Source organism: Synchiropus splendidus, chromosome 16 (assembly GCF_027744825.2).
Source record: "Synchiropus splendidus isolate RoL2022-P1 chromosome 16, RoL_Sspl_1.0, whole genome shotgun sequence".
Taxonomy (NCBI): domain Eukaryota; kingdom Metazoa; phylum Chordata; class Actinopteri; order Syngnathiformes; family Callionymidae; genus Synchiropus; species Synchiropus splendidus.
In genome coordinates, this window is record NC_071349.1 from 13467335 (window position 1) to 13494420 (window position 27086).

Here is a 27086-nt window from a genome sequence, read left to right on the forward strand (position 1 = left end):
GCTTGCCTTGGCTTTTCAGTAATCCAGAGTGACTCCAGGGAATCACCAAAGCACTTAACAATAACTTTCACTGACATGCTGAGAGATAATGAACAAGATCTAATTCTGTCAAAACAAGTTTAACAAGTTTGGCACCACCCAAAAAGGGAGCTGTATTTCTTTCGGAAGGGACAACTTGCTGCTTTTATTTGAGTCACAACACAAACACAAAGCATTTGACCTGAAATCTCCTTTGCTGTTCAGTGTGTGATAAATCATTTCAGGCCACATTTTTCTGGGAATATTTCAGGGCTCTGTTGAGATCATTGTTTATTCGGCTGCTGCATTTATTGGGTGCTTACACACTTATCAACACACTGAGAAATTAACAAAGCCATGTTTTACATGAACTGACGCCTTCATAATGAGTCAAGGTAGAGTTAAGCCTTAGACTTTACTTACTTACATTCCTTGGACTTCTCTCTAAGCTGGATATGTCTAAATGGAACAGCTTGCGTTGATACCAAATCTTGGGTAATGACCCAAAGAGGAGAAGGATTAGCCCACTGAAGACTTGGCCCCTAGACTCAATCTACAGAGCACACAAACTCTTCTCAAAGAGGTCGCAGGCCCACATGCAGGGTGCCAAGGTTCACCACCTCGAAGCCCTTATCCTTATCGGTGAAACCTCATTGGAAATTGGAGGAAATTGTGGAGACACTCTATCCTCTAAATGAGGCCCACTAAGAGCTACTATGGGGGTCCCTCGAACTGCTCGGCTGTGTGGCGGCCCTCAGAGCAACCCAAGAGACGCTTGAGATAAAATCTCTTTGAAAGACTGACGGTGGTTTCTGGAAAGTGGGTCGATGGGTAGTGTCCCCGGAGGAATAGATGCAGGCCATTGACATTTCTTACTGAGGTGGATTGGGCACGAGGTAGTGGCAGACCAAAACTCAGATCTGAGAATTGTGACTTCAGTGTGTCACTTCAGTGTCTGGAGGGCACATACGATTTCGCTGAACATCATGACCCACGAGTCGGCGATGCACTTCACACTCAGATAGAACTTGACCTCACACGTGCACTGTAGACAACATGGTGTGAAATCAAGTGGAAGACATTCTTTAAAATCATGTGTAGGGTCAACATTCTTCGCTGTTGAGGTGAACCCCACTGAGGCAGGTTTGGAACGTGATCCCGCTCCTCTGCACCCCTCAGAGCTTCACGGGGTAAATGTGAGGTAAATGTGAGGTAAATGTGTCAATCACATTCGTTTTCACAACCTGTTGCACGGGACTGACCTACTTTTCCGACACCGGCAGCACCAATCTTTGGCTGTTGAAAGCTCCAATTTTAATTTGACCCAAATAAATGAAACACAAAGTGACTCACTGTTGCTCAGATAAGTTGTAGCAGGTTAATGTGGTTTATGGACAAGAGGCCCTGATTCCGATCGTTGTTCTAACCCTAAATCCCCAGTGTTGGGGCAAAATCCAGCCTATCTTTGGAATTCCTTACATTCTCGCAGATGTTTTTGCTGAATAGAACCAGCTGGGGTTTACATATTTTCCAGTAGCTTTGCACAGATTTGCCTAAAGCTATACGCTTCTGCATGAGTTCAACTGGAATTCCTCCTTTCAAACTGTACATGATCAAGCTAGTCACGTTTGTCAAGCTGATTCATCCTTTTCTGACCTTGCAGACGATAGTAAAGGCCCAGAAACATTCCAAGATTTAAGACTCCTTAGATGATATTATCAACCTCTCAAACAAGGCTTCTTCTTCTTGCCCCTTACTACAACCTAAATCATCTGTTTCTCTGGGATTTTGTAGCTCAGTGGGGTTGTAAATCATTTCAAACTGGCCACCAATTCCATCTTTGTCTTTGAGGCGCTTGACACCTCAACATCTTTATCATCCCGGACATCACCCTTGCTTTCACTAGAGCGAGAGACAACATCTGTACCCTAGATTTATGGGTGATGAATGAGCTTCCTGACGTCTCTCAAACAAGGTAGCCGGCTGATCTTTGAATAAAAATGTATTAAACCATTTTTTGTGATACTGTAGATAACCCTGAATTTAAGTAAAACTAGCACCGATGAAGCTGCCTCAGATATAGCTGTTGTATCCCTGACAACCAAAGCGTTTTACATCATCTCACTTAAGTAATCATATCCAAGGTATTTGGTGTGGAAACTTTAGTTCTCCTCAGGTGTGTTAGCTGTGCACAAACCATTGGTTAGGGGCCAGAGAGTCATAGCTCTTGTTGTTGTTCTGGCTTTGGTAAACAATCATAGATTTTCACTGGCAAACACCCACTAGTGTGTGTCCTCAGCAAGCATGGTGATGCAGCTTGAAATGCTTTTGAGTCGGTTTTGTAGAGCTATGTAGGTCATAACAGCACCATGGCTTGCGTTGTAAGCAAATGAAACCCGTCTCAACATGAGACTGATTCATCGGCGCTCAAGAGCTACTGAGTATTTCATTAGGTCCTTCATATTTGCCACCTCAAGAGTCTGGAAATGAAGCAGGTTGTGCCTGTTGCTGATTTAAAGCAGCTAAAAGAGTGTGTTGAATTAAGACATTTGGCTGAAACTGCGGTGTCCAGCGTGTTCTGGGGCCGGTGCCATGAAAAGCCATTCCTCAGCTCTTCTCCTGGAAACTCATCAACACAGCCTGCTTTGGTTTCAACAAAGGACCATGTTGGTTTGGTTTTATTATCTCCTTTTCATGAAGACACTGGTCCTTTTTCCACTTTACAGCCAATGAAGCAGCTTCTTCCAGTCCGAGGAAGATGTCTGGCGAGACTCAGAGGAAAGTTTTTCAACCCAAATTCTTCTTCTGCTGTGTGTCATGGAAGCATGATGCAAATATGAACTGATCCCTCTTGGGCAATGCTTCTGTAAGCTCTGCGTATAACATGATTTATAGCTCCAGAAAACAAACTGTACCTTCTTGTTTCTAGCAATTATGGACAATAGTCCAACTGTTGCTCCACTTCAGAGCCACTTGCCAGGACTGTGAATGCGACTAAAGCCGTTGCAGTTTCTGGAACTGCTGCTTGCAAATGTACCCAAACACAACACTGCAGTGGACAACTTTTCTTCTCTACCTATGAATCTTGTTACCAGTGGGTCCACGGAGGGCTTTAACAGCTTGGGGAGCACTTAGAAAAGTGCTGACTCTTGAAATATCAGCATCTTGAAAACTCATGATTACATTTCCTGCTGCTCCAGGGGGGGTGATAAGAGGAAGCGCAAAAAGTAGGTGAAGCTGAGGACTTTCATCCATAAACAAAAACGTGTCCGAGTGAGATGGGGGATTGGCAAGTGGCATTGTTCACATTTCAGAGATGTATTTTTCCTTACAATGGATTTTGTGATTCTGAAACCAATGGTAGAAGACATCATCTGTTGCTATTCCAGTTTAGTTTGCTGAGAAGTTGATAGACTCACAATGAATTAGATGAACACCCAGATCAACCCAGAGTCCCCAGTATTTTCGGAGGGGTTGGATTCCAATCCTTCGAGAAAAGCTTTCAAAGTTTTCAAAAGAAAACTACACCCACACCAGAAGATCATTTCCAGTTCAATGTTTTAACTACTGTGGCGACATCAGAGTGAGACATTTTTCCACGCTTCATCTCCGAACTATTTATTGAGAAATAACGTTGCAGGCTATCAAATTGTTTTTTTTCTTAGACTCCAAAGCGGATAATTGAGATTTTTGTTATCGTTTATCAGCCTATTACTTGTGTACTGGCAGGACTCTGAGTAACACAGTTGTTGAATAACTTGGACGTCCAGTAAGTCTCCCGCGGGGACGGTGCATCACTTCCAGTCATAGTCTCGGACAAGCCAACAACATGCAGATGTTCAGTCGTGGACTCTGATCTGTAATTTATGTTATCGACTTCCGACTCCCCAGCTATTCAAGTAAACATACGGCTAGCTTACATCGGTGCTTTAGCATGGTAACAGAGGCCCCCGACACTTTCACATATGTGATGTGAATCATGAAACAGAAGAGGTGGACGATGAAGTCTCTTTTCTCATTGTAATGAGAAGCAGGTGAAGATGGAAATTTTTATTGCGTCTGGATCTTGTCAAATTGCTAACTGAGTCGATTCTTGTTAGCACCAAGGACACAGTTTAATTCAGATACAGCTAAGAAAAGCTTCCGATATCATTCCAGTTGTTCTGTCTTTGCTCCTCTTTGGATGATCTCATCCGTGTCCAGTCAGGACTTCTCTGTTCCCGGAATCTTCCCTTATCTTGATTTCACTCCTTAACACCGAGGCAGCCGTCATTTGAATTTCTGACAAGTTTGATCGCAGTTCCTTTCACTCAGGTGACTGTGGTGGCTTTTGAGCCAACCCCACCTTCAGGTCTGATCGAATACTCTCCCAAGTCCGTCACTGACAGTAAACATGATTTGGAAATAAATATTTTTCTCAAGCCTTGTTTGACTTGCGTTCAGGTTCAGAGATGTTTCATCTCTCTGCATGTGTGAGCCACATGCACAACAATAATCACTTAATTCCTCAAAGGACTGTGGTAATGATTTTTTTAGAGGGGGGGGGGGGGACATCACGGGCAATTGTGCAATGAAACCCAGACAATGAAATAGAGGAACATGGTTGTAGGAATTTTCCGCTCATTTTTTAATTTTTTTTTTTGGGGGGGGGCGTCACGCAATGACAGAAATAAACCACTTCTCAGAAAAGGGGGCTTTAATGGAAGGTCGTCCCCCTTTTTGGGCTGCCAGGAACCCCTCGTTGTGCGCTGGTCTTTCCATGCCGCACAAAGAGGAGATTCCCTCCACTGGTGCCGTCATAACTCCCCAAGAATTTACGGTAAACCCAGGACTGGAGTGCAGCGAGGGTCAGTCTGGGGTCTTCGACACCAGGAAATCACTGCCGAGGGTAACCTGCAATTCCAGCTGGTTTTCACACGAAGCCCAATCCCATTATCTCTGATCAAACGGTGAGATTTTTGTTCCGCACGTGGAGAACACCGTGACCGAAACAGCTGCATGCAACATTTTCCGACTCCGGCAGCTCTGCCGATGTCCGCAGCATAAACACCAAGCCACTTTAAAGCCAGTGAACAGATTCGATGGAGAAAATGTATTTATTCTGTTGTAAATTGCCGTACAGAAGTTGGGGAATCTTCTTAGGAGCCGTCGACAGAGTTAACGGCTTCAAAACAAAAACACATGTGAGGAGCATTCCTGCGCTTCCCACGGGACTTCCTGCTGGCTTTTTAAACACGTGAAGACGCTGTGCATTAGCTTCTGCATACGTTTCAATAGTGGCCCTGTCAGATCAGCTTCCTGCAAATGGTCTTTTGTTTGGCTGCTCATCTTCATCATCGTCTTCAGCAGCGTTTACAAAACCCTCAGGACGAAGAGCTTTGTAACAGTGGGTCTGAAGTGCAAGTAAGTCTCACTGGTAGTTTGAGGAAAACCACAAAACAATGACTCAGAAGCAAAACATAGCACAAAGTAATAGCAAAGGGCAAACTGCTCTTTCTGCTGATGAAGGGGAACTGCTGGACCCACCGTCTGAAGCTCCTTTGTTCCTCTGTTCAGCAAGTGATGGACCATCAGACCACCCTCTTGAGAATGTCTCCTCTTAAATGTCAGTTTAATTTTCACATTCGCATCAAACTTCTTTGCTGACTGAACTGACACCACATCTCCAGACATATTCAATATGCGTTTCCAAACTATGCACGATACTGGACTAGTAATAGTTTCATCATTGTGTTTATGTGGCACTGGGATTAGCCAGCTGAGACCGCTGACGGATGAGATTCCAAATGTGACTTGACAGAGAGTCACACTTTCAGCACTGGTGCCTGTCCTGCGCTTGATATTCATATGTGCCGCTACAACCTGGGACCACATGGGAGGTCCTGCATCGTGGTCAACAGCCTTCAGCTATGTGCTGAGTCGGCAATACTTTGGAAACAAAAGCTAAGTGTTTTGATTCTCTTAGGTTGCAGATGCCGACGTCTCGTGACTGACTCTTTCCGGCGCTGCTCCCAGTGGGAGGCATCATAATACAGGGGTCCGTAGCCTGCTGGGCAATCGCAGTCCACCTCAGAGCCTCCAGTAAGGAGATGTGTTTTCCAGACCTGATCAAGGAAAGCAATGCAGGAGGCAGGAAGAAAATTGAAACCCTCGTGTAAATTATTTGTTTTCAGACACAAGTTTGACTTCTGTTCCGGGGTTTTGAAATAGTGGGTTTGATTTATGGATTTAACTGACAACCGACAAGAGTAGGAAGTGGTTGTTCTTGGCTTCAGGGAGCAGTGAAAGAAAGTGGCCTCAGCCTTTTCAAGTATTCACTCTGTTATCCAAGTCATCTGCAAGTGAGACCCAAGATCTGGATCCTACAACAATAGTCAGCTCTGCTGTTGGGACGAGGCTCAGTTGGAGCGCTGTGACTCACCTCAGCTTCTTTAGATTCACAGTAAATGTTGAGTACTTGTTCTGCTGTGTACGTTTTTCCAAACAAAGCAAACAGCAGGGAGCCTGAACATTGATAGGAAATTAGAACATAGAACGTAGACGTGTATCGATCGGCTTTAAGGAAGGACGAACTTGTGCACTGGAAAAGTGGGGTGGGTGCCACGGGACAGAGCGGGGTGTTTATGTCGCTCATTTGACCTCCCCCCCCCCAAGGAGAGCTCGGTTAAGCAGTTTGTTTTCGCGGATGCTGTTCTACACATGCGAACGATCACCCCTTTTATGTAACGGTGTTGTTTAACTCTCCAAAATGAGTCTCATAAAAGAGAAGGTCGAAGCTAAGACGAGTTATGACAGCTGTGTGTTTTTAGCAAAGATCAGTCTTCGAGCTCTCTCTTTCCACGACTGAAGGATTTATGAGAATCCCGTTTTCCTCCTGAGAGGGTCTCATATTTCGGGGCCTAGGCTGAAGCCTCAGCAGAGCGTTGCTACTGTATATGCAAGAACCTCCAGCTCCAGCCTGAGGAATCCATGTGCCAGATCTTTCTAAATGTTACGCTATTGTTTGCGTTTCATGAGTCTATAAAGTTTGACCTTTTGAATAAGTGCCATCAGGTATATATATCTGTCAGGAGAATTTAGTTCTAAATACCTGCTTTTGTTTTGTTTAGAAGTTCTGATAAGGGCTGGAGCCAGAGTTCTTCAAGTAAAACCTTTTTTTCTGTTTTTCACCCTTTTTCATCTTTCTTCTCATCTCTCATTCAGTTCAGTTCAATTTTTTTTATTATTATTAAATTATGTTCTATTTTCATTACACCAACCTAAGCCACATTTTGGGGCTATTTTGGGGTACAATGGTGCCTTTGTTTTACTCTGATTATTTTGGATCTTATGGGCTTTATTTATTTATTTAGTGTTGACCTATTTATATTAAACAGCTGTATATTTATTTGCATAGAACATCTTGATATATCTGTCTTTCTTGTTGCATAGTTATTTGTTTCCTCTTACTTCCTGTGACTGTCTTTTCGCTTCCTTCTTTTCTTCTCATTTTCCAGCTCATTGTAATTGTATTCATGTTTTTCATTTCGTCTGTCATCTACTCATCGCTCTACAAGGGAACTAGCTTCTCTTGTGGCCACTTGGAAATATCATTTCACCCTTTCGGCTGGATCCTCGAGGAACCAGACAGGAATCTCGAGCGGAACCTGATGAAGCCATCACACTCAAAAGACCTTTATACAAGGCAAATAAAATGTTCTTTGATCTGATCGCTTAAACATCTGCTGCAGTGACCTTCTGGACAATAACTTTTTTTCTTTTGTCCAAGTTCGGCGCAGAGCACGTTCAGAAAGTCATCCGACAGATGTGCGACACCATCCCAGTGGGTCGATAATTCCAAAACTGTAGTTAGAAAGACATGAGTGGATTTGTAGAGTTCAGTGGAGTGTTTTAAAATACTCACCATCCGCTGCTCACTTTTCACTGCAATGATGTTTCAAGTCCATTGAAGGTGGGATTGGGACAAGTGAATGCAAATGATTTAAAATGGTCGAGGTGACATCACCAGGCATCATCCATAGCTGGAATGTCTGGAGTCCACTGACATACATGGACAAGCTTCCGCAAGTGTGAGAGCCCAGATCTTATTTTTAAAGCAAGTGTGGTTGAGTTCAAGGAATTTTTATCCAGAAAACAGTTTTCCCATCTTTACCAAAATGAACCAACAGTCTTGAGCAAAACATTTTTTTGCAGAGATCTAGGTCTGTTTGTTTTAAAGCCAACCTTTTTTCTTTCAATCCCTCTCGGAGTCTTTGTCAACAGACTCCAGTGGGAGTCAAAGATGAAAAGCTTCACACGAACAACAAGCTGATCGAAACATAGCCGTTTTGCTGCTTCTGCTGCTGGGAAATCGCTTGTAAACTCAACAACGGAAAATGCAGTTTCTGACGCCAGGGGATGGACATTTGAGAAAAAGCATAAGGTGTTAAGTACATGATACAGAAGCTTGACGGGCATATCTGGGGCACCGATTGAAAGAATGTGATTTAGACGTGTAATTTAGCCGTCAGCCCGACGTTGGTCGCTGGAAGAGCTTTTTCCTAGATTATAGTTGAAATCCTCTTGGTCACGTCAGTCTTCACGTCTCCGGCGGTTATGTAAGCTCTTCGCTAATGTCGTTTCAGTATGGCGGTCGGTCCTTGAGGCAAAAGTAGGATCCATCGATCTGTCTTCACCGCAGTACACAGTCATGACTCACAATATCATTTGAAACCTTGTGTTTTGCATTGTTTGCGGTCGACAAATGCCTGTCTTTGTTTGGCAGGGTCTTGGGGCAATAAAGTTAATCCTGGCTAAAACCCGGGAGCACCAAGGACCCAGAGGCGGGGTTGCACATCAACACTGAAGAAGCCAGTAGTCGCTATAGAGTTAGCAGTTGAACTGATATCACACTGTGCTGGAGGAATAACCCGCCACCTGATATGGATGTTCTCTGTCCTTTGAACGGCTGTTTTTCTGTAGTACATATCACTCATGAATGCGGTACAGCAGGCTGCGATCTCCTCATTCAATGGGCTGTGAGTGTTATGGGTGAGGGTTACCAAGCCCTACAACCCTACTCGTACACTCAGTGGCCCAAAGAATGGGGCACTCACATCTTGCAGTCCAACTCGGTGGTGTGGTAGGAGCATTCTGGACCTTATGAACGCTACAAAGTGGACTGAAAACGCCCGTACCGGGTGTACACGCCAGGATTATTATTTTTTCTTTTCAAGAACGTCTCCATTGTTGGTAACTGTCACAGATTTGCAGCTGTCGAGTCAATTCTGTGACACACTACTGCCACCATACGTGGCTCATGTATTATAGCTGAGCGCTCACGTCCCAAAGGCGTAAAACGAAAATACTTTTAGTGGCCCTAAAGGAGGGCCCCGCTGCGCTAGAGATTGCTCAGCCAGACATGTGGCGTTGCCGAGCCCACATTGCTTAGTCCATAATGGGTTTGTTTGGCATTGCGGAGTACAAGTATGTGAAGGTAGTTGTCACTCAACTGAGTGGGCTTCTTGGTAGTTCTGGTTGCCAAGGTAGGCATGGCCTTTACAGGAGACGCCAGAGAAGCATCTGGCCTCCAGGATTTTGGGGCTTTCAGGATATACGGGCCTTTGGGAGACTTGCTTAAAGTTTCAGCTTGTCGTCTGCTCGGGGGATTAGCCAGGTGACTGACCTTTGTGATGAAGGAAGACGCCTAAAACACACAAAATAGCTTTCTTGTCTGCCTCAGCTGTCAACCTGAGCTGAACCGCGGAGGCCGCTCCAGGCAGCCCAGTGACGGAGTGCAGCTCTTCACCTGACAAGCAGCCTCGCATTGTTGCAAGTTTCAGTCAAGCAGCTGCAGCTACAGATTCGTCTCCCTCCACATCAGTATGGTACAATCCGATCAGACATAAATAGTGCGTATGTAACGTTAAATGTTTTCCCCTGCGGCGTAACGTCGGACAGACGATTAAGGGGGTCAGACAAGTCCAGACGCAAACATGGCGTGAACTGTTGAGTCACTGATGGCAAGATGATAGCACAGAGATATTTGTGTTCGACAAGGTGAGGGAAGTGTCAGAGAGATAAAGGTGGTAATGATCAGCGTAAAAAAACGCACAGGTAGGCGCTGACTTACCAGGCGGGGAATGTTTCTAGATAGCCGAATCATAGACATAATCTCCACTCTCACAAGGCACCTTGACTCTGGAGCGTCAGTCAGGCAACAACCTGCTTCACCCCACTCAGGAACCTTGTCGTGCACCTGCAGTTTAAAGCCCATGGTCAGGCACTTCCTTTTATAGGCAGCTCCACTCTATAGAAGAGCAATTGGAGGCAGAGACAAGCGTCTCCTCACCACAGTGTTGGAGGAAAATGAATTATTCTTTACCGACTGGCATTAGTCAGACAGATCAAATGATATCAAGGAATAAGGCGAAGCTCCCTTCTTTGTCAGCTGTTTGGGTGAGTCAGCATCAGACTGACTGGAGTCCTGGCTCAGTGCAGCGGAATGCGGCCGTCATTAATCTTAAGAATAATATCTCTGCCTTTTCCACGTGCTCGGACACGTCTCACACCGGCCGGATTATCGGGCGGTGAACTGGGGTCACCGCTGTCATATTTTAATACTGCACACCAAACAACCACAAGCGGGTGTTTTGTTTTTTACCGTCTGAGACGCTTCACCCTCTGACACCAGATCTACAACTCAGAGTCAGTTTACTTTGTCTTGTGAGGCCCAGATGTTTCATCTTACTGATAGAAAGTTGCCACGGAAAAGCAGGGAGGTGTGTGGTTGTTCCGGCCCTCGCTTTTACTCCGACTGATAACACTTTTTGAAGTCAGTCATGAGGACTCGAGCAAGTCGACTTGCCAGACTCAGACTGTGCTGGATACATCGGCCTCGCTGCAGCGTCAGCTTGAAGCCCTCAAGTTCTAATCAGCACTGACAAAACTGGACATTTATGAAGTACAGCAGGTCCTTGACTTTGAACAGGGTTGCTTCTCAGGTCAGATTACTCCACTCAGCTTTGCTAATCCAGTCATAAACTCTGACAGAAAAACACTCTGTCTTCCAGCAAATAAGGGGCTACTGCAGCAAGTCAGCCTCTTCCTTCTTCTCCTGTCTTGATCATTGTCCCCAGTCAGCACCTCATTGACTGTTGTTCTCTTCTCTTGCACAGTGGCTCATTTCTGAAAGTCTTCTTCAGACCTGTCGGTCTCCTCTCTACATGTCCAAACCGTCTGGCCTCCCAAGCGTTGGGAGCTGTCTCTCTGACATACTCATTTCTGATCCTGTCCTTCAAGGTCACTCCCAGTGAGAACCAGAGCATCTCTGAACCAGGCCTGTCGACGTCAGGCCCTCAGTCCAGGGAGACACCGGTGTTTGAGGGGAACCAAACAACGGAGCCAGTGGCACTATAGCTTTTGTAGAGAGCGCGTTTACGTCACAAGTGTCCTGATGTAACTGGCTTCCAGGCACGACCCCTCATCATGGAAACCCTCACTTATTCCAGGCACAATTGGAAAGATAATGAAGGGAAGTTCCACCAGGACAGTGTAGCGTGGTCCTCATATGGAGGCCACTTTCCACTGACTGTCTCAAGGCCCTCGAACACACTCCAATTACATAACTCCCAAAGCAGCGGATGGCAGTTTGTCAGTAGAAGCTCTTGGAATGTCTGGTATGACTGTGGGTACCGAACAAACCAAAGCGGCTGTTGTGTATTAAACAAACAAGCTTTCATTGTTTTCCAGAACGATTAATCGTATCGCCAAACGCGGAAAAGCCAGCAAAGGCCCAAGCAGACGCCAGTGATGACGAAACAAACGGCACTTTGATCCGCACACAATGGGTCCCATCAACCCTGCTGGCAGTTTCCAACGTGTCTCTCTTTGATTACAAGACCTTCTTTTTTTTTTTTTTTTCGCTCATAAGCTCCCGGTTTTCCATTTTTCAGTCCACCATGTGACTCATAGGTTCTCTCTCTGGGTAATGAAATTGTGTGTTTTATCACACATCTGTGTCCAATAAACGCTGCGCCACCGCTTCCAGAGAAGGAAGTCATTCAGATTCTTTCTTGCAGTGGGGCCCCTGGGAGCCGCTGCTGATGCGCAAGGGTCGTCCACGCGGTTTCGCCGGTCCTTATCTTTGCACTTGACTGAGGCCGGCTGACGTCCGACTCATAATATTTAAGGGGAACAAGACTGTTTCGGCTAATGAGGTGAATTGAAAACAAACTGTCAACAGAGTGTGAGGAAGTTTTAAAGCTCACTCCATTTAATAGGAGCTAATTTAGCCCCTGATCCTCGTGAAAGTGTTTAACGCTAATCGCCAGTCACATGGGGCAGCTACGGAAGAGGAACAATGAATTTGTTTTTTTCTTTTTGTTTGTTTATTTTTATTTCATTTGTCTTGGTCTTGCCCTTTGCGGTCTGTTTAACTTTCCGCAGTGACCTCCATAATTTACTTTGTTCCAAATCACACTGAGTAAAAAAAAGCATGCAGCTCCCAAAGTATCCTATGATAGAGTTTATTTGTTGTTTAATATATTTATTAATTTCAAAACCTTTTTAACTATATGGCATATCCTTTTTTATGTTGAAATGTTTCCATCTTCTGACATTTTTTTTAATGTGACAACAGTTATCTGTTTTTTATTTATTACATTTTACTGATGATCTCAGTTTTAAAAAAATAATAAAATTGTATTTTTTATATTCCACATTTTTTTGTAGTCACATATATACATTTACTTTAGATTTTCTTGCCAATTTCCCCGCTGTCGGACATATAATATAATATAATATAATATAATATAATATAATATAATATAATATAATAACTTCTTGTCTCTATACGTCTCTATAGTCTATCATGATTAAAAACAACAATTGCGGCTCCAGACTTTTTTTCTTTTTTTTCATTCAAGATTGTGTTTTGTTGTCCACTATTTACATTTTCTGAAAGATGGTTTTAAAACAGCCGGCATTAATTTTTGTTTAGGCTTGTTCACCACTGACTTATTTTTTCACATGCATTCTAATTTATGGACAGTTTTGGGCAGTAATTTTTTGCCATAGAATGCCAATGTTCTGTGCTGAAAAATACTCATCCTCCCCCTGATATTTTGGAGTGAAATCTCAAAAGAAGCACATAATCTTTGTAAGCAGTTCCCTGTCTGACACACAAAATGCATAGTTTTAGTGTGTGTAGAGAGAGGTGCGGACGCACACGTGCTACTGCGCAGACTGGCAGGTTCTCCGCATCATCCAGCCGTCCACCGAACCATCAAAATAAGATTGTTCAGCGGTGGAGAGGAATGTTGTGAAAACCTGCCGACACACAGGCGTTTAACAATTTGCCCTTTTTTTTAAGCAACTTTTCCAAGAGTCTTTTTATAGCACGATTTACTCCATTTATTGGCACAATGGGAGGGAGGTCTGCCATGTTGGGGGCTCGGTTGAACGACGACAGTCTGAGGTGTTCAGTCGATTTGCTAAGTCGGTTGTCGGAAGTTCAAATCCAAGTGAGATGATGTCTGGCTTTTTACATCAGATTGTTTTATTGGTGACTCCAGCTACGTGTTTCGGGGTCCAGTTCCTCTTTAAATCCCCGGCGACACGTCCAAGTGTGTGAATGTCGGGGGGTCTTTTCAAGACGGCCTCATCTGATGGATGTTCAGGTTCTGTCCTGAGACTTCAAGTGTGAGTGGTGTGTCCCCCCCCGCCTAAAAAAGTAGCTGAAACGTATTCACCAGACAGGTTCACTGAGTTCAGGGGCCCCGCCGCGGCCCCAGAGAGGGCCCTGGCTCTGACGTGAAGCAGACATTTTCAAAAATCAAGGCAGAAAATACCTTGCGCTAAGCAAATTTCATGTCGCAGAAAAGAGCCTTTCTCTCGCTCTCCAGCTGCGGTTGCTCCCGTTGGCAGACAGAAGGATCCTGGCCGCGGCCCGAAGAGGCTCGGGCTGACGTTTGGAGCGCTGATGAACGAGCGAGAGGAGCTGTAACTCACTGCAGCTTCTATTTTCAAAAAGTGAGGACGGCGCCTCCGGATGATTCTCAAGGAGATGAAGGCCTGGGCTGGTGTTGGAAACGTCTTGTTAAAGACATGAAAACGTTTTATTCTCAAGTCCCAGGGGCCTTGCTCTGTTGGAGGAAGTTAGAGGTCAGCTGCGGAGTTTCCTCTCGCCCCGGGTAGCTGGGATCGAGCCACAGGTGTGCAAGGTGAGGGCGGAGCCTCAAAACTAAACATAGCTCTGGTAGTCTGGTAAATGACTGACTTTGTGAAAGTGACTGGAAGGGATTACTTTAAAAGCTGGGTCTCGCATCACCTCTGCAGCTGTGTTTCTCAGAAAAATCCCAAACTGGATTAGAAGATGGCAACAGCGTTTGCATAAAGATTCTCTGGGCTCATAGCTGCGGTCGGCCGCAGCGTTCCTGCCGGCGATTTCTTATTAGTCAGACCCGCTTGTGTGCAGAAGCCGCAGAAACCCGGACACCCGAATAATTATTCCATTTGTCCAGATGACTTTAACATCTTCAGGAGCGACGCAAGAGTGAAAGTGATGTAAGAATTCCAGCGCAGACTGCAAATGTTTGGATTTCCATGTGGAAGTCGAGGCTGTATTTGAAATGGAATATGAAAATGAAATAAAGCTTTATAGCAGCAAGAGTGGAAGAAACGTAAATCAGCGATATGGCTTGGTTTTAAAGGTGGTGTGGGCTTTGGGTAGCGGGTTTGTGGCATCCCAGTAAACGTCCTCAAATGTTTAACGTATCGAGCCAAAGGTGTTGGAGGTATTATCAACGCTTTAAAAACATTTGTCTGCTTCTGCTCTAAATTTAAACTGTCATGCTGTCACAGTGGAAACAGGGCAGGTAGAACCAAGGCTGCAGCTCGATTTAAGGACAACACAAAGTGATGTATTAAGAGAAGGACACTACAGTGTAAACAAGATAAGAGGAAGCCCAACACTGCACACAGGAACTGGCAAAGAAGCTTCGTCCTCTTCGTGTTGACGCGACGATCTGACGCCGCCATGACGGTCACCCCAAACCAACAAAGCATAGGCGCGATGGGACGCATTGTAAATTAGACGTTACAATTACTATTATTGTTATTATCATGTCGTTATTTATTCTTAAAATGTCTATATAGCTGAAGAAGACTTTTTAAAACAGCAGGTTTTACAAGCATTTACATTTAGTTGATATTATTATTGTGTTTTTGTTCCCCACATTTGCACTACACTTGTTTTTTGTTTATTTTTTAAATAATGTGTCAAAGACTTTTTGAAAAGAAACAAATGGTTCTGAGACCTGAGTCTGCAGCAGCAGGCGGGCGGTGGTGCAGAGTTGAATGAATGAATGATCACGCTTTCATATGACGCAACAAAAACAATCTTCTTTTTCAGGTGATGGTTTTCTGGCACCAGTCGCATCAAACGTGCTCAGACTTTCATGGTGCGGCTTCAGTGATGACCATAAATTCAGAGCTCAGCTGGGATGCCTTGCTTGAGTTATGTCTCTTCGGATGTCAGTACTTCACCTGCAGACTAAACCATCTTGTTAATTTGGGTTAGACCTCCGTCAGGGTCACGACTCGGGTCGGGCTACTCATGTTGCCATTCAAACCTATTGGAGTCAACAAGTCAGAGGATCACGTTCTCCGCCGTCGCCCTCTTCCTGAGGAGACTTTGTTTTGGCTGCAGAAGGTCCGTACTTCATGTGGCACCGTGAGCAGCTGCTCTTTTTCGAAAGTTTAGTCGCAGGAATGTGCTAAATATATTTCCCTGGTGTTATTAAATGCTGAGTTTGTTATTGCCACATTAGCTATTCCCTCTCCGTCTAATTAATGTTCAATAAAATCTGCTGCCTTTCACTGTTGTGCTCCTGTTGCTAGGCAGGATCCAGACACAGCAGCTGCTGTAGGGAAACATCTGCTCTCAGAGCCTTTTTTGCATCTGCCGGCGTTCACCTTCCACAGAGTCCTTTCACCATAGATGCAAGTTCATTTGATTTATTGTTCGTGGAGTTATGATATATCAGCCATTTTAGAACTTTTAGAATTTCTTACTAAAATTATTTAATGATTGACATTAGGGTTGCTGCATTTGATTCTATGATTCCTTTATTCATTTATTTTTGTTTTTCTATCAACTAAGTCAACAGCATTTTGTTTTGGGATCTCAACTGAGATAATTGAATATGCTGAGATTGTCATCCTCCAATACTTTTGCATATCAGTGAAGTAACTAATAGTTTTTCATACTATTTGTTTTGTTTTGCTTTTACTTTTCACATATTTAAAGATCCTTTGGAACGTTCACTGTAAACAGTGAATTTTTATTTTTATTTTTATTTTTATTTTGTTGTGTTGTGTTTTGAACCTTAAACTTTTTTTCAGAATGACACTACTTTTAAAACCGCAGTTTTAAAAAGTGTACTACACTTATTTACTATTTAATATCTGCCTACTTATAATAATAATAATAATAATATCTATTATTGTGAAGTAACTAACACTTTTTCATAACAATTTTGTTTTGTTTTGTTTTTACTTTTCACATATTTAAAGACTTTTTGGAAGGTTCACTTGAAACAGCCGCATAATAAGTAGTAACTGTAAACTTAAACAAAGTAATTTAATATTAACAAGTAATTTAATAGTACTATAGTTGATGGGAGACGTGTTCCCTAATCTAAAGTGCTTCTATTTATTTTATTTTATTTCATTTTGTTTTATTTTATTTTATTTTTTAATTGGTTTGTTGTGTTATGTTTTGAACCCTAAACTTTATCCAGAATGCAACTACTTTTAAAACCGCAGTTTTAAAAAGTGTACTACACTTATTTACTATTTAATATCTGCCTACTTATAATAATAATAATAATAATAATATCTATTATTGTGAAGTAACTAACAGTTTTTCATAACAATTTTGTTTTGTTTTGTTTTGACTGTTCACATATTTAAAGACTTTTTGGAAGGTTCACTTGAAACAGACGCATAATAAGTAGCACCTGCAAACTTAAACAAAGTAATTTAATATTAACAAGTACTTTAATAGTACTATAGTTGATGGGAGACGTGTTCCCCAATCTAAAGTGCTTCTATTTTATTTAATTTATTTTATTTTATTTTATTTTTTAATTGGTTTGTTGTTATGTTTTGAACCCTAAACTTTTTCCAGAATGCAACAACAACAACAACAACAACAACAACAACAATAATAATAATAATGTAAGTATCATCAATTTGTATGTCTGGCCATGTACTCCCTTTGCTGGGATCTGAAACCAATAAAGGTGTATTTTTAGAAGCTTGTCATTATGGCACTTATTTCTCATGTTTCGGTCCACGTGCAGTAAAAATGTCAGCCCATAAAAAGGTGGAAAAACTCATTGTGTATAATTGCAGTTCTCCAACTCCTGTTGTGTGTTAACAACAAGAAACGATAAAACTGAGGCTCATTTATGGACGTCTCGTCCTCATTTTATTGTCTTGACTGCAGCCATTATCCGGAGGAAAAGGCCAACTGCACACGCTGATGACCTCACCGGTGAATGAAACGTCCATTAAAGGTTTACGTTATAAATAAATGAGTTTGTTTTAGTAAATGGTGTGTTGATCATTGGAGACAGAAGCTTTTGTTTGTCTGGATCAGCTCATGAAAATGAAGTGCAGCCATCGTAATTGGAGGAGGATGTTTGTGGGGAGCGTGCGTGTTGCAGAAGTGTGTCTGAAAGTCAACAAAACATGTGTCTGGCGGTTTGTTATGATCTCACATCGATCATCTTTCTGTGAGATTCAACGCCAAACTGTGGCATTTTCGTATGAGTCCATTCTTGGCTGCGTTTGGGCCGACTGGTTTGAGCGAGACACAAATGCTCACGCGCCGAACGTGATCCTCAGACATGACGTGCTGCCTCTCCGACTCACCACAGTAATGTTGCTGGACCTGCGTGAGGACGTGATGTCATCCCGTAACCTTTAGAAATCCAAAGCATGTTCCCACCTCAGGCGGCGAATCGCTTTGCAATCTCATCAAAGACAGTGTTGCAGATGTTAACAGCCCCAGGAGGAGAGGCTGCTTCTGTTGGAACTATTAACACGATATCGACGGAAAACCATTATCGCTCAGATACCCGCGTTTGCAGTGCGGAGAGCAGATATTTCTTTGTCTCAAGAGCAAAATGAACACAATGGCAGAGACTCTATAAGTAGTTTAGCAGAGGGAAAGAGAGTGTCTGATGTCTACAGGGAGGTTGGTGAAAGGTAGGCTTGAAAGTTTCCATGGTAGCATGTTCAAGTGACGATAAGTGAAGATGCTGCGGTCAAAGGTTTGTTGGTTTCAGCAGCAGAAGTAAGAAATCACCTACCTCACTTCAAGATGGATGTAAACAGGCTAAATGCGGTTTGAACAACTGGAAAACTCATTCATCTTTGCTGGGATGGAGTCCATCCCAGAGATTTCAGCGGTTTAGAAGTGATGGTCAAACAACCCTCAATATCTTTGTGTCTCAAGACGTGGGAGATGTTAGAAAGTGAGCTTTGTAAGAGAGCAGCGCAATGAGTGATAGGTCATGAAAGATGGACCCTTGACCTCCAAAAAAGGTGGAAAAAAGTCTTGGGAGAGTAGGTCACTTCTCAGACCTGAACTGGTCTTCGCATATGGACCTGGGACATTCAGCAAAGTGTAAGATATGAAGCAAGAACCCCACATTTCAAGATGAACCAAAACATCGCCTGAGCAGCTGTGCTGATCTGGATGGTCTACATCCTTATCTACAGCCCTCAAAACTGAAACTAGACGGACGAACTTGGCCAAACTCAACACCTCAAAACAGGCTGCACGGAGGAAGACAGTACGAATGAACCTGCGACGTGAAGAACAGAAGACCTGGGTTCTTAAATGAAAGAACACGAGACATTCCGAGCGCAGCGTCTGAAGTCTGTTACCCTTCTGACCGGGTGTCAGGAGAGCAGTTGAGGACGAATCAACTTGGTGAATGTGGTATTACGGAAGTGTCATGTAACCAACTCAGCTCCTCGCTTCATGAGATCATCACAATAAAGTCTGGATCCTGACATACTTTTCATCGGAGAGAATTTCGCGGGCAGACGGCGTCCATATGGAGTTCTCTTTAAGATGCAACACTGCCAGAGCAGAACGTGTTAAATGTCTTGCTAAAAGCCATTTCTCAGCCGGTTCAGTCTTTCAGCTGGGATCAGAAAAATCACCGGCTTAAACAGGAGACGTGAAGGTCTTTAGGAAGGAGCTCCATGCAGGAGGCCGCTTGTAAAGCCTGCAGTTTTCCAGAAGGATATATTTTCAGGAGACGTTTGGCTGTTAGCTCTCCCATTACCGTTGAGGTATAGGCTCATTCAGCTTTTCCATGTGGCCAACATTCCAGGCCACATCTGCTTCCAATATACACACATGTCCAGCTGTTCCTGGCCTACAGTATATGCTAGCAGGCTCTTGCCAACACTTTCACCCAACTGCATATACAGAATGAAAACTCTGTATATACTGTGGTGAGTTGAACTTCATTGATCAGTTCTCCAAAAACAGTCTGGATCTTCTCCAAAACAAGTCCTCCATCATCCTAGAAAGGTCTGACACGTCTCTCTCTGCTCCACGTGTCCCATCGGAAGTTGCCTCAGATGCACTATATGGCTATTATTATCTGGCTGTGGGACTCCTCTGCTTGCTTGGTACTTTTTTCCCAAAACTTGTCTGAAAAGAGATTAATATGAAATTAGGAAAATCCCATTGAATAGGTTTCCATCAAGCCTGGCATTGGCACCGGACGTCACAGAAACGTGGCAGCACGTGCAGAATGAGTTTCAAAGGTCTGTGTCATATTTTCTCCATGTATTTTGAGAGAAGTGGAACGGTGGGATATTCAGTTGTGTTGCTTTACTGACGTCTCTGAAGGTAGTTTCCCTGCTCCCACACCTAACTGCCAAACATGTAGAGGACAGGTGGGACTAGACCAGCCTTTTTCAAACGGGGTAGTGTGCCGCGGGACAGTGATCCCATTTCACGAGGTGGGCGATATGATGTCATGAACCAAGGTGAGATCACATGGATTCGCTGACATTCTTTCTATCCATTCCACTGCAGAGCTCCAGTGTGTTGATGCGCTGATCTGTCCGTCAGTCAAAGCAGCGCTGCTGTGGTGCGCGGCACTCCTCTTCCCACACACTCACAGAGAAGAAGCCGCTCACATGCACAACTGCCTGCTGTTTTTAAACCTGATGCGCCTCTAACTTGACCACACACTTTCACCACAGAACCACGGAGGGAGGGAGGGATCCTTGTTGGACCCGCGACGCCAAAGACTGTCTGCACCGCAGAGCTAACAGAGCTAACAGCTAACGTGACGTCTCACTTCAAAACTTTATTGATACACTAAAAGTTTGATTTGTGGTTTAAAAGTTGGCGAAAGACTAAATGCACAACAAAATAAATGTGCTCCAAAATCTAAAGAGAGAAAGAATCGTTGTTTTTATGAAGCAAGTTCGGGCTGGATTTGTCGGGAAACTCAAAACTACGCAAAAGAATAGTGAGAAAAATGAAACAGTTATTGAAAGTAAGTAAGTAAATAAATAAATCATGATATATTTTGCCATATTACCCGCCCCTTTCTGGACACATTTAAAACAAATACATTTTCTGCAGTTTGTTTCTGCAAATAGCCTGGCAAAATAACAACCGAGTGTCAGTAGCTACAGTTTTTCACCAATGAATAGGAATTTTCTACAGGACTTTAATTGCGCTTTGACCCAGGTTCCTTTGGTGGTGTAACTCTGGATTTTTTTCAATGAACCGTGGCTAGAAAAAGGTTAAAAAACACTGGACTAAAGGATGGTCAGGTGAAGGACTTGCTGTGGCATGAAGTGTTTTCACTTTCTGCACGTTACATTATACTGCTGTTGTCATGCCTACTCTTGTAGAGACCAGCCGGACCATGTGGTTTCAGAGACTGTGACCTTTTTGAGTGAAGAGCTTTTGTGTACACAGAAGTGTCTTTGCCCTCAGACTGAGACAATGTGTTCTGTGCTTTAGGTAACCAGACACAACAGCTCTGCCTGAGAGGACACCGCGGACAGCTTTGCCCGAGAAACACATTTTTGGTCAACTGTCAAAATAAATGCAAAGCCATCGTTTCCTCCCCCATTCCACCGCAGATGTCGAAGAAATACCGCCGTGTGATTCATTTATAATTGTGCCTTTATAAACCCAATAATTGCGCTGCAACATGATCGTGTGCCGCGGCGATGTATCAGAATCCGAGTGGTTCGCTGTTGTGCTGGCGTCCTTCTCTGGCCTGCTCTCTGGTGTCTGGACTTTGTCTGGGTGAGAGCTACTGGTCCCCTCCCGCCTCCTCTTCCACTCTTCCTGCTGAGGTAAAAATGAGTCACTGAGTCAGCAGCTGGACTCCGTCATCCACAACATCCACCAGGATTTCACATGCCGCACCTTCGCTGTGATCGCGGTGACACTTCAGCCTTTTATGGACATTTCGGTCGCGATGATGAGATCTCTGTAAAGCTGCCCCAACATCGGAAACCCATCCGTTCACTGTCTGATCCCAGACTGGGTGAGAGGCAGAGAACAAAGAGGCTCAGCCTGTGTCCCATTTCTCACCCTAACACTGGGTGTTGCTCGCTCACGTGTAAGTGTAGTGTGTCCCAACACTCCTGAGACAGAGGGCACTCACCGTTCACCACTTCAAATGATCCCTTCAAACTGTGGGAGCTCCAGAGCTGACTTGACTTGAAGTGTGGATAGATTTCCAGGATACCAAAGTACTTTATTGAAAAACATTGTTGGACAGGACAACAGGGACATTTTAATAAGGAGGACTACTCTTCTGTTTGTTGAGTGTCTCTGGTATCACACGTTAGTAACCCAAATGGTCTGTCGTGTCCGACAACATGAACAATACACCATGTATGTACAACAGTATGTTTTTATTACTTCTTAACAAAAAACAGTTGGCTAGCATCCAGGCTAACGTTAGCATCCTCATACCTCTAACAGATCCATCACGTCAACATAGCGGCTTCGGTTCCGCCCATTTCTTCTCCGTCGGTTCACCAAACCAAGTGAGATGATCAGCACATTGGAGCAGGCATTTCCAAGACGTCTTCAACACTCAATATGCAGGAAGCAAAACACATCACGGCAGCCAATGACATGTTGTCTTTACGCGAAACGTCAAGTGTTGTCCCAATTCTTGGACATGTGAATCACTTCACTTAGTCATCGGAGGACACTTCACATTGAAGGGCGCTCAAAACCAACCGCTAGTGTTAGGGTGAGCGATGGGACACAGGCTTTGTCAACCTCTTTGAGCTGGAGACACATTTCCAGGATTCCCAAGAGATAAAACTGCCGTATTCCAAACACCTCTTGAGGAACATCTGATGACTGAACTTCTTAGCTAAGACTGATCCTTAAACTATGAGCGTTTCGTTTGACTCAGCTCACTCTTTTCCTGATTCTCTTCATAAACGGAACGCTGACCGGACTCATCCTCCCCTCACTTTTGAACAAAGATCCCATTTCCAGCCTGTTAGGCTTTCTATTGAGGTAAGGGTTGAGGTTTCACTCTTGAAATTCCATTCCACGTCACTTGCTTTAGAGCTCAGGACAGGGCTAGGTTGCCTAATGTGGCTTCACTCACGGCGCACACTGTGGCATCAGTGGTGGAGCTAACTCACCGCACACTGTGGCGGTGAACAGGTCAGCATTGTTTGGGAGGAAACCTGAGCTACATTAAAAGACAAAAATATCTGATTCACGAGGCGCTTCTGTATTTATCATTTGCTTGGCACCGGTGCCAGTTGGGCGAGCGCTGAGCCCGCAGGTGCGATGTGAGATGCGCCAACTCCAGTTCGACTGGAAAATAGGGCGCGGGTGACAAGGCTTTCATCTCAACGGGGTTCATGCATGATCACTGCTGATGCCTACAACCTAATGTAGCCATTAAAAACAAGAGGTGGCTCCACCTTCCTGACAACCCGACGTCAATATCACTGGGTTTTAATGGTTAAAGTCAAAACCTGTGCGCCCAATCCAGTCAAAACTGGAGCTCTTTCTGTTGGCTTGAAATAAAAGACAAACTCCTGCCGACATTTATTGACAGACTGTCTTCATACGAAGAGGATAAATCCCATGAAGGATGATGGAAAATCAAGGGCGTCGATGTTGGAGTTGTGACAGAGTAGTTTACAGATGTACTGACAAGTCAACGTTTTTTAGAAACGCCAAGGAACTGTCAGCGTTTGCGGGAGCTTGTCTTCTGATCCTCCCTTGCAGACGTCACATAAACTCACGCGGGAGCTTCCTCGTCCGCACCTCGGTGGCAAATAACAAAAACAAAGCAAAGCGAACATTTTGTCTGGGTAGCGATGACTGATGACTACTTTCTGTTGTTGACTGTTTAAACTCAGATATTTATGTTTCCAACTCCTCTGGTTAGCGGGACACACGCCACTGTGTTCTCCGCTCCGTCTCGTCTTCCTCTCCCGTGGAAAGGTGTTGTGCCGCGTGCTGCTTATTTGAGTAGTCCTTCTGGAATCTCCTGTCCCTTCTGTTCTGACCGCTCGGGCCTGGCACCGGAGTCGGATCGGCCTCACTGACGCTCCATTCTCTCCTGCATGTTTATCCAGCGATCTCAGTGGAAAATGAAGCTGTATTCCTGGACAGGGACGAGTCTTGTTCTTCTTCCACCGTTTTGTTTTCCAGGCAGGGAAGACCCACCTGAAGCTCCTTTCCCCTGAAATCTTCTGATATTTTTTTATTTTTATTTTCAAGAAAATCATATGAGTAAAACAAAAATGTAGCACACACGATCGAACCCCGACCCTGAGCCGGTCCAGCATGACAACATCGACACTCCAGACAAATTGTATTTTTGTCCGGCGACTTTTCTTCGATGCGTTCCAAAGACTGGCGAGGAAGTGTTTAAAGTCCACCAGGAAAGAACCAGAACATTTTTAATAGCATTGGAAAGACTCCCGAGACTGTTTTTTAAGAGCCGTCTCTCGCACCCAATTCACATGTGCTGCCAGGTCAACTGAGTCGGGAAGGAAAGGCCGTTCCGAACAAAAAAGTCTTTAAATCAACTTCTCGCCGTCCAACTCTGTTTGATATTTTGGACGTGCGTTGTTTCCGCTCTTGGATCAACGCTGAAGAACTTCAGAAATTCTTATATGAACGTCACCTCGTAAAAACAGGTCAGCTCTTCCGAAAGTAACCACAAGCACGTTTTCTCTTGAGGTAAAGATGTGGGAATAACTGGGTTAGTTTAGGAAGTATTTGATGCAAATGTTGGATGTTGTCAGAAGAGTTATCCCCAAGATGAACCGTCACTTTAACAGATAATACGGGAGGTGAATTTCCAAGTCGTTTTCTTTCATAAATAAGCCGACTCTGCTTGGAGACACAGACGCAGACTCGTCTTGACGTATGGGATCAACTATGGGTTTAGCATTAGGGTGAGATGTTTCTCTGGAGTTTGGTGTAGTACCTCCTGTCTCCTCCGTGGTATGTGACGGCAACAGTCCAGTGTGGAGATGACAGATCGCATCAGCCTATGAAATAATCAGTGTGTTCTCAACTCGACTCCGGCAGAGAAAAAACGGTTCTGATTCGTGATATTCGTGGGGTCAGTTCAGTGAGGCTTGATAGTTATTTGTTTTACCCGCAGTGGAATGTGGGGTATAAAACAAATCAAAACTCCCACAGTGGTTTGACGATGTCATGCGGTCGATCAACGCGTGCTGTTTTCAGGACACAGTGTCTTTTCCACAGAGCGCCTCTACTGCATGAGCTCATGTGAGGCTTTTACTGTCAGTGATGTTGAAGCCAGTGTAGAATCGTAGCTCAAGGAGTCATATTTGGGTGTCAGGACTGGACAAAGACAAGTGTGTGTGTAGGGTCCTGCTGATATCTCACGCTCAGATGTGGAAACTGTTGGCTCATTTCCTCTTTTGCAGGTGACAATAAATTTGTTGTATGTATCTGTAAGAAAAAAAAAGTCATTCTGAAATGTCATATTTTTAGTTCAAACAAAAAAATTGAATTGAAAATGTTTTTGGACCCAGGTCAAGGGTCGAGTCCTCTGACAACAAGTAACATCCGACTTACGACCTGCTCGACTTACGTCCACTCGTACCCGTACATCTCTTAAGATAACTGCCTCGCTTGGTATGTTTCCGGCGAAGAATAAACAGTTTGAGGCCTTAAGGAAAATTATGAATTCATTATTTACCATGTGCTATCTGAGTTAGCACAAACAGTTAGCATGTCTCAAAGGCAGGCCACACTGGAAAGTGCAGTTTGTGTAGTAAGAAGGAGGCCAGACAGCGATCACATATGTTTTTATCTTCATTCTTTGTGTTACATTTCTGTAATGTGAAGCGATAAATTATCTTCGTCAGTGCTCCCACCATGAGCATGGATGTTAGCTTCGCCTTCTTGAAGGTTCAACGGTTGGTTCTCTTATGTATATGACTTCGACAGACTCTTTTCTGATCCTGTATTGTAATAGAAACCAAGATGGCGGGAAGCTGAAACTCCAGTGAACGTACGAACAAGTCGCGTCTCTCGCACGTGTGCTTCACTCCCCGCCATCACCAACCAGCGACCCAAGCCTCCAGGCAGACGTGTGTTTTCCGCATCCAAGTGAAGATTTAAATCTTCTCATTTCTCTGGATGTGGAACCACAACATCCCTCTGCTTTTCTCTGCAGCGCTCAGCCGCGGCTCGCCGGCCTCCACAGACGACTCGTATGTCAGCTGTCAGCACCGCCGTGAAGTCTATCCGCCTGCGTCTGTGTCAACAAGCCTCAGCGGCGCAACACGGTTCCACCGCGTCTTCTCTCCTGCGCTCATGCTCCTGCCTCGCTCCGTGAACAGGCGCTCAAACACACTTAATATCCACCCGCTGAACACTCAGTCACGTTTTCGGCATTTTTCTCGGCGATAAAACGGAACGTTGAATAAAAAATACTTTGGCAGCGAAGTATCATTGATGTTTCTGTCCATGCACCTGTAATTCATGCTTCGACCTACAGGGGCAGCGATGACTAAACCACAGGAAAAGGTGCTGATACTTGAGCGTCTCAAAAACCCATCAAGTCAGAGTCGGAGAATCTCTGCAAATGTGAATTCCATTTAAGGCAACCAGACGGGTCCGGATGATCTGCAACAGACTGACAGCAATCCTGTCTGTCTGGGTGCAGGAGCTACGTGTTAGCAGGCCAAGGACCTCAACGTTCTCTAATGACCAAACCGCCCGCCTCGCAGGACAGATTCCCTGAATAGTTGGAGGCGGCTTCACATTCAGTTAGAATCTCTGAGTCTCTCCGTAAACATTGGGAAGCCACTTAGCATCAGGCAGACAGTCTAGCATGACCAGCCTTTCAAAAACAACACTGGATACCGCCTCAGAAGAACCTGAGGCCAGACCTGTTCATTCCGATGTGATTTTATTTGATTCTATTTTATTTTTGTTTTATTCATGACAGCACTTTAATCCAAAGCTTTCCTAGCTGATGTGATCCCCACTGACCATGGCAATAAAGTTGTTTCTGTTTCTGTTTCTTTGGTTGTATATGCAGCAGAACAAGGTGAAAGAAAATACAAAAAAACACGTTTAGTCGCAGCAGGAAAAAACACATTTTGGGCTGGCTCTATAAGTTAATATTCATATTTTAAACTGTATATTTTAGTTAAGTTAATAACTCTTAAGTTAACTTATTAAAATTACATTAATAGATTAAATATTTAGATTCTAAAACTATATATTTTAGTTAAGTTAATAATTCTTAATTTTACTTATTACTATTATATCAATATATTTAATATTTGTATTGTAAAACTATATACAGGGTTTGGACAAAATAATCCAACACCTTAAAGCTAAAGTCTTTAAGGTGTTTCCATCATTTTGTCTAAACCCAGTATTTTAATTTAAGTTAAGTTAATAACTCTTAACTTAACTTATTGATATTACATTATTATATTTAATATTTATATTCTAAAACGATATATTTTAGTGAAGTTAA

The 27086-nt window shown here is 43.8% G+C and overlaps 1 protein-coding gene across 1 annotated transcript in view; it reads left to right on the plus strand.

The window, feature by feature from the left end:
* fsip1 (fibrous sheath interacting protein 1) overlaps nucleotides 1-26699 on the plus strand; it is a 65545-nt gene extending 38846 nt beyond the window's left edge. Inside the window, exon 11 of the mRNA XM_053846082.1 lies at nucleotides 26094-26699. The gene's annotated coding sequence lies outside the window, so the exon portion shown is untranslated. The remainder of the gene's footprint in view (nucleotides 1-26093) is intronic.
* Nucleotides 26700-27086: the final 387 nt, after the last annotated feature.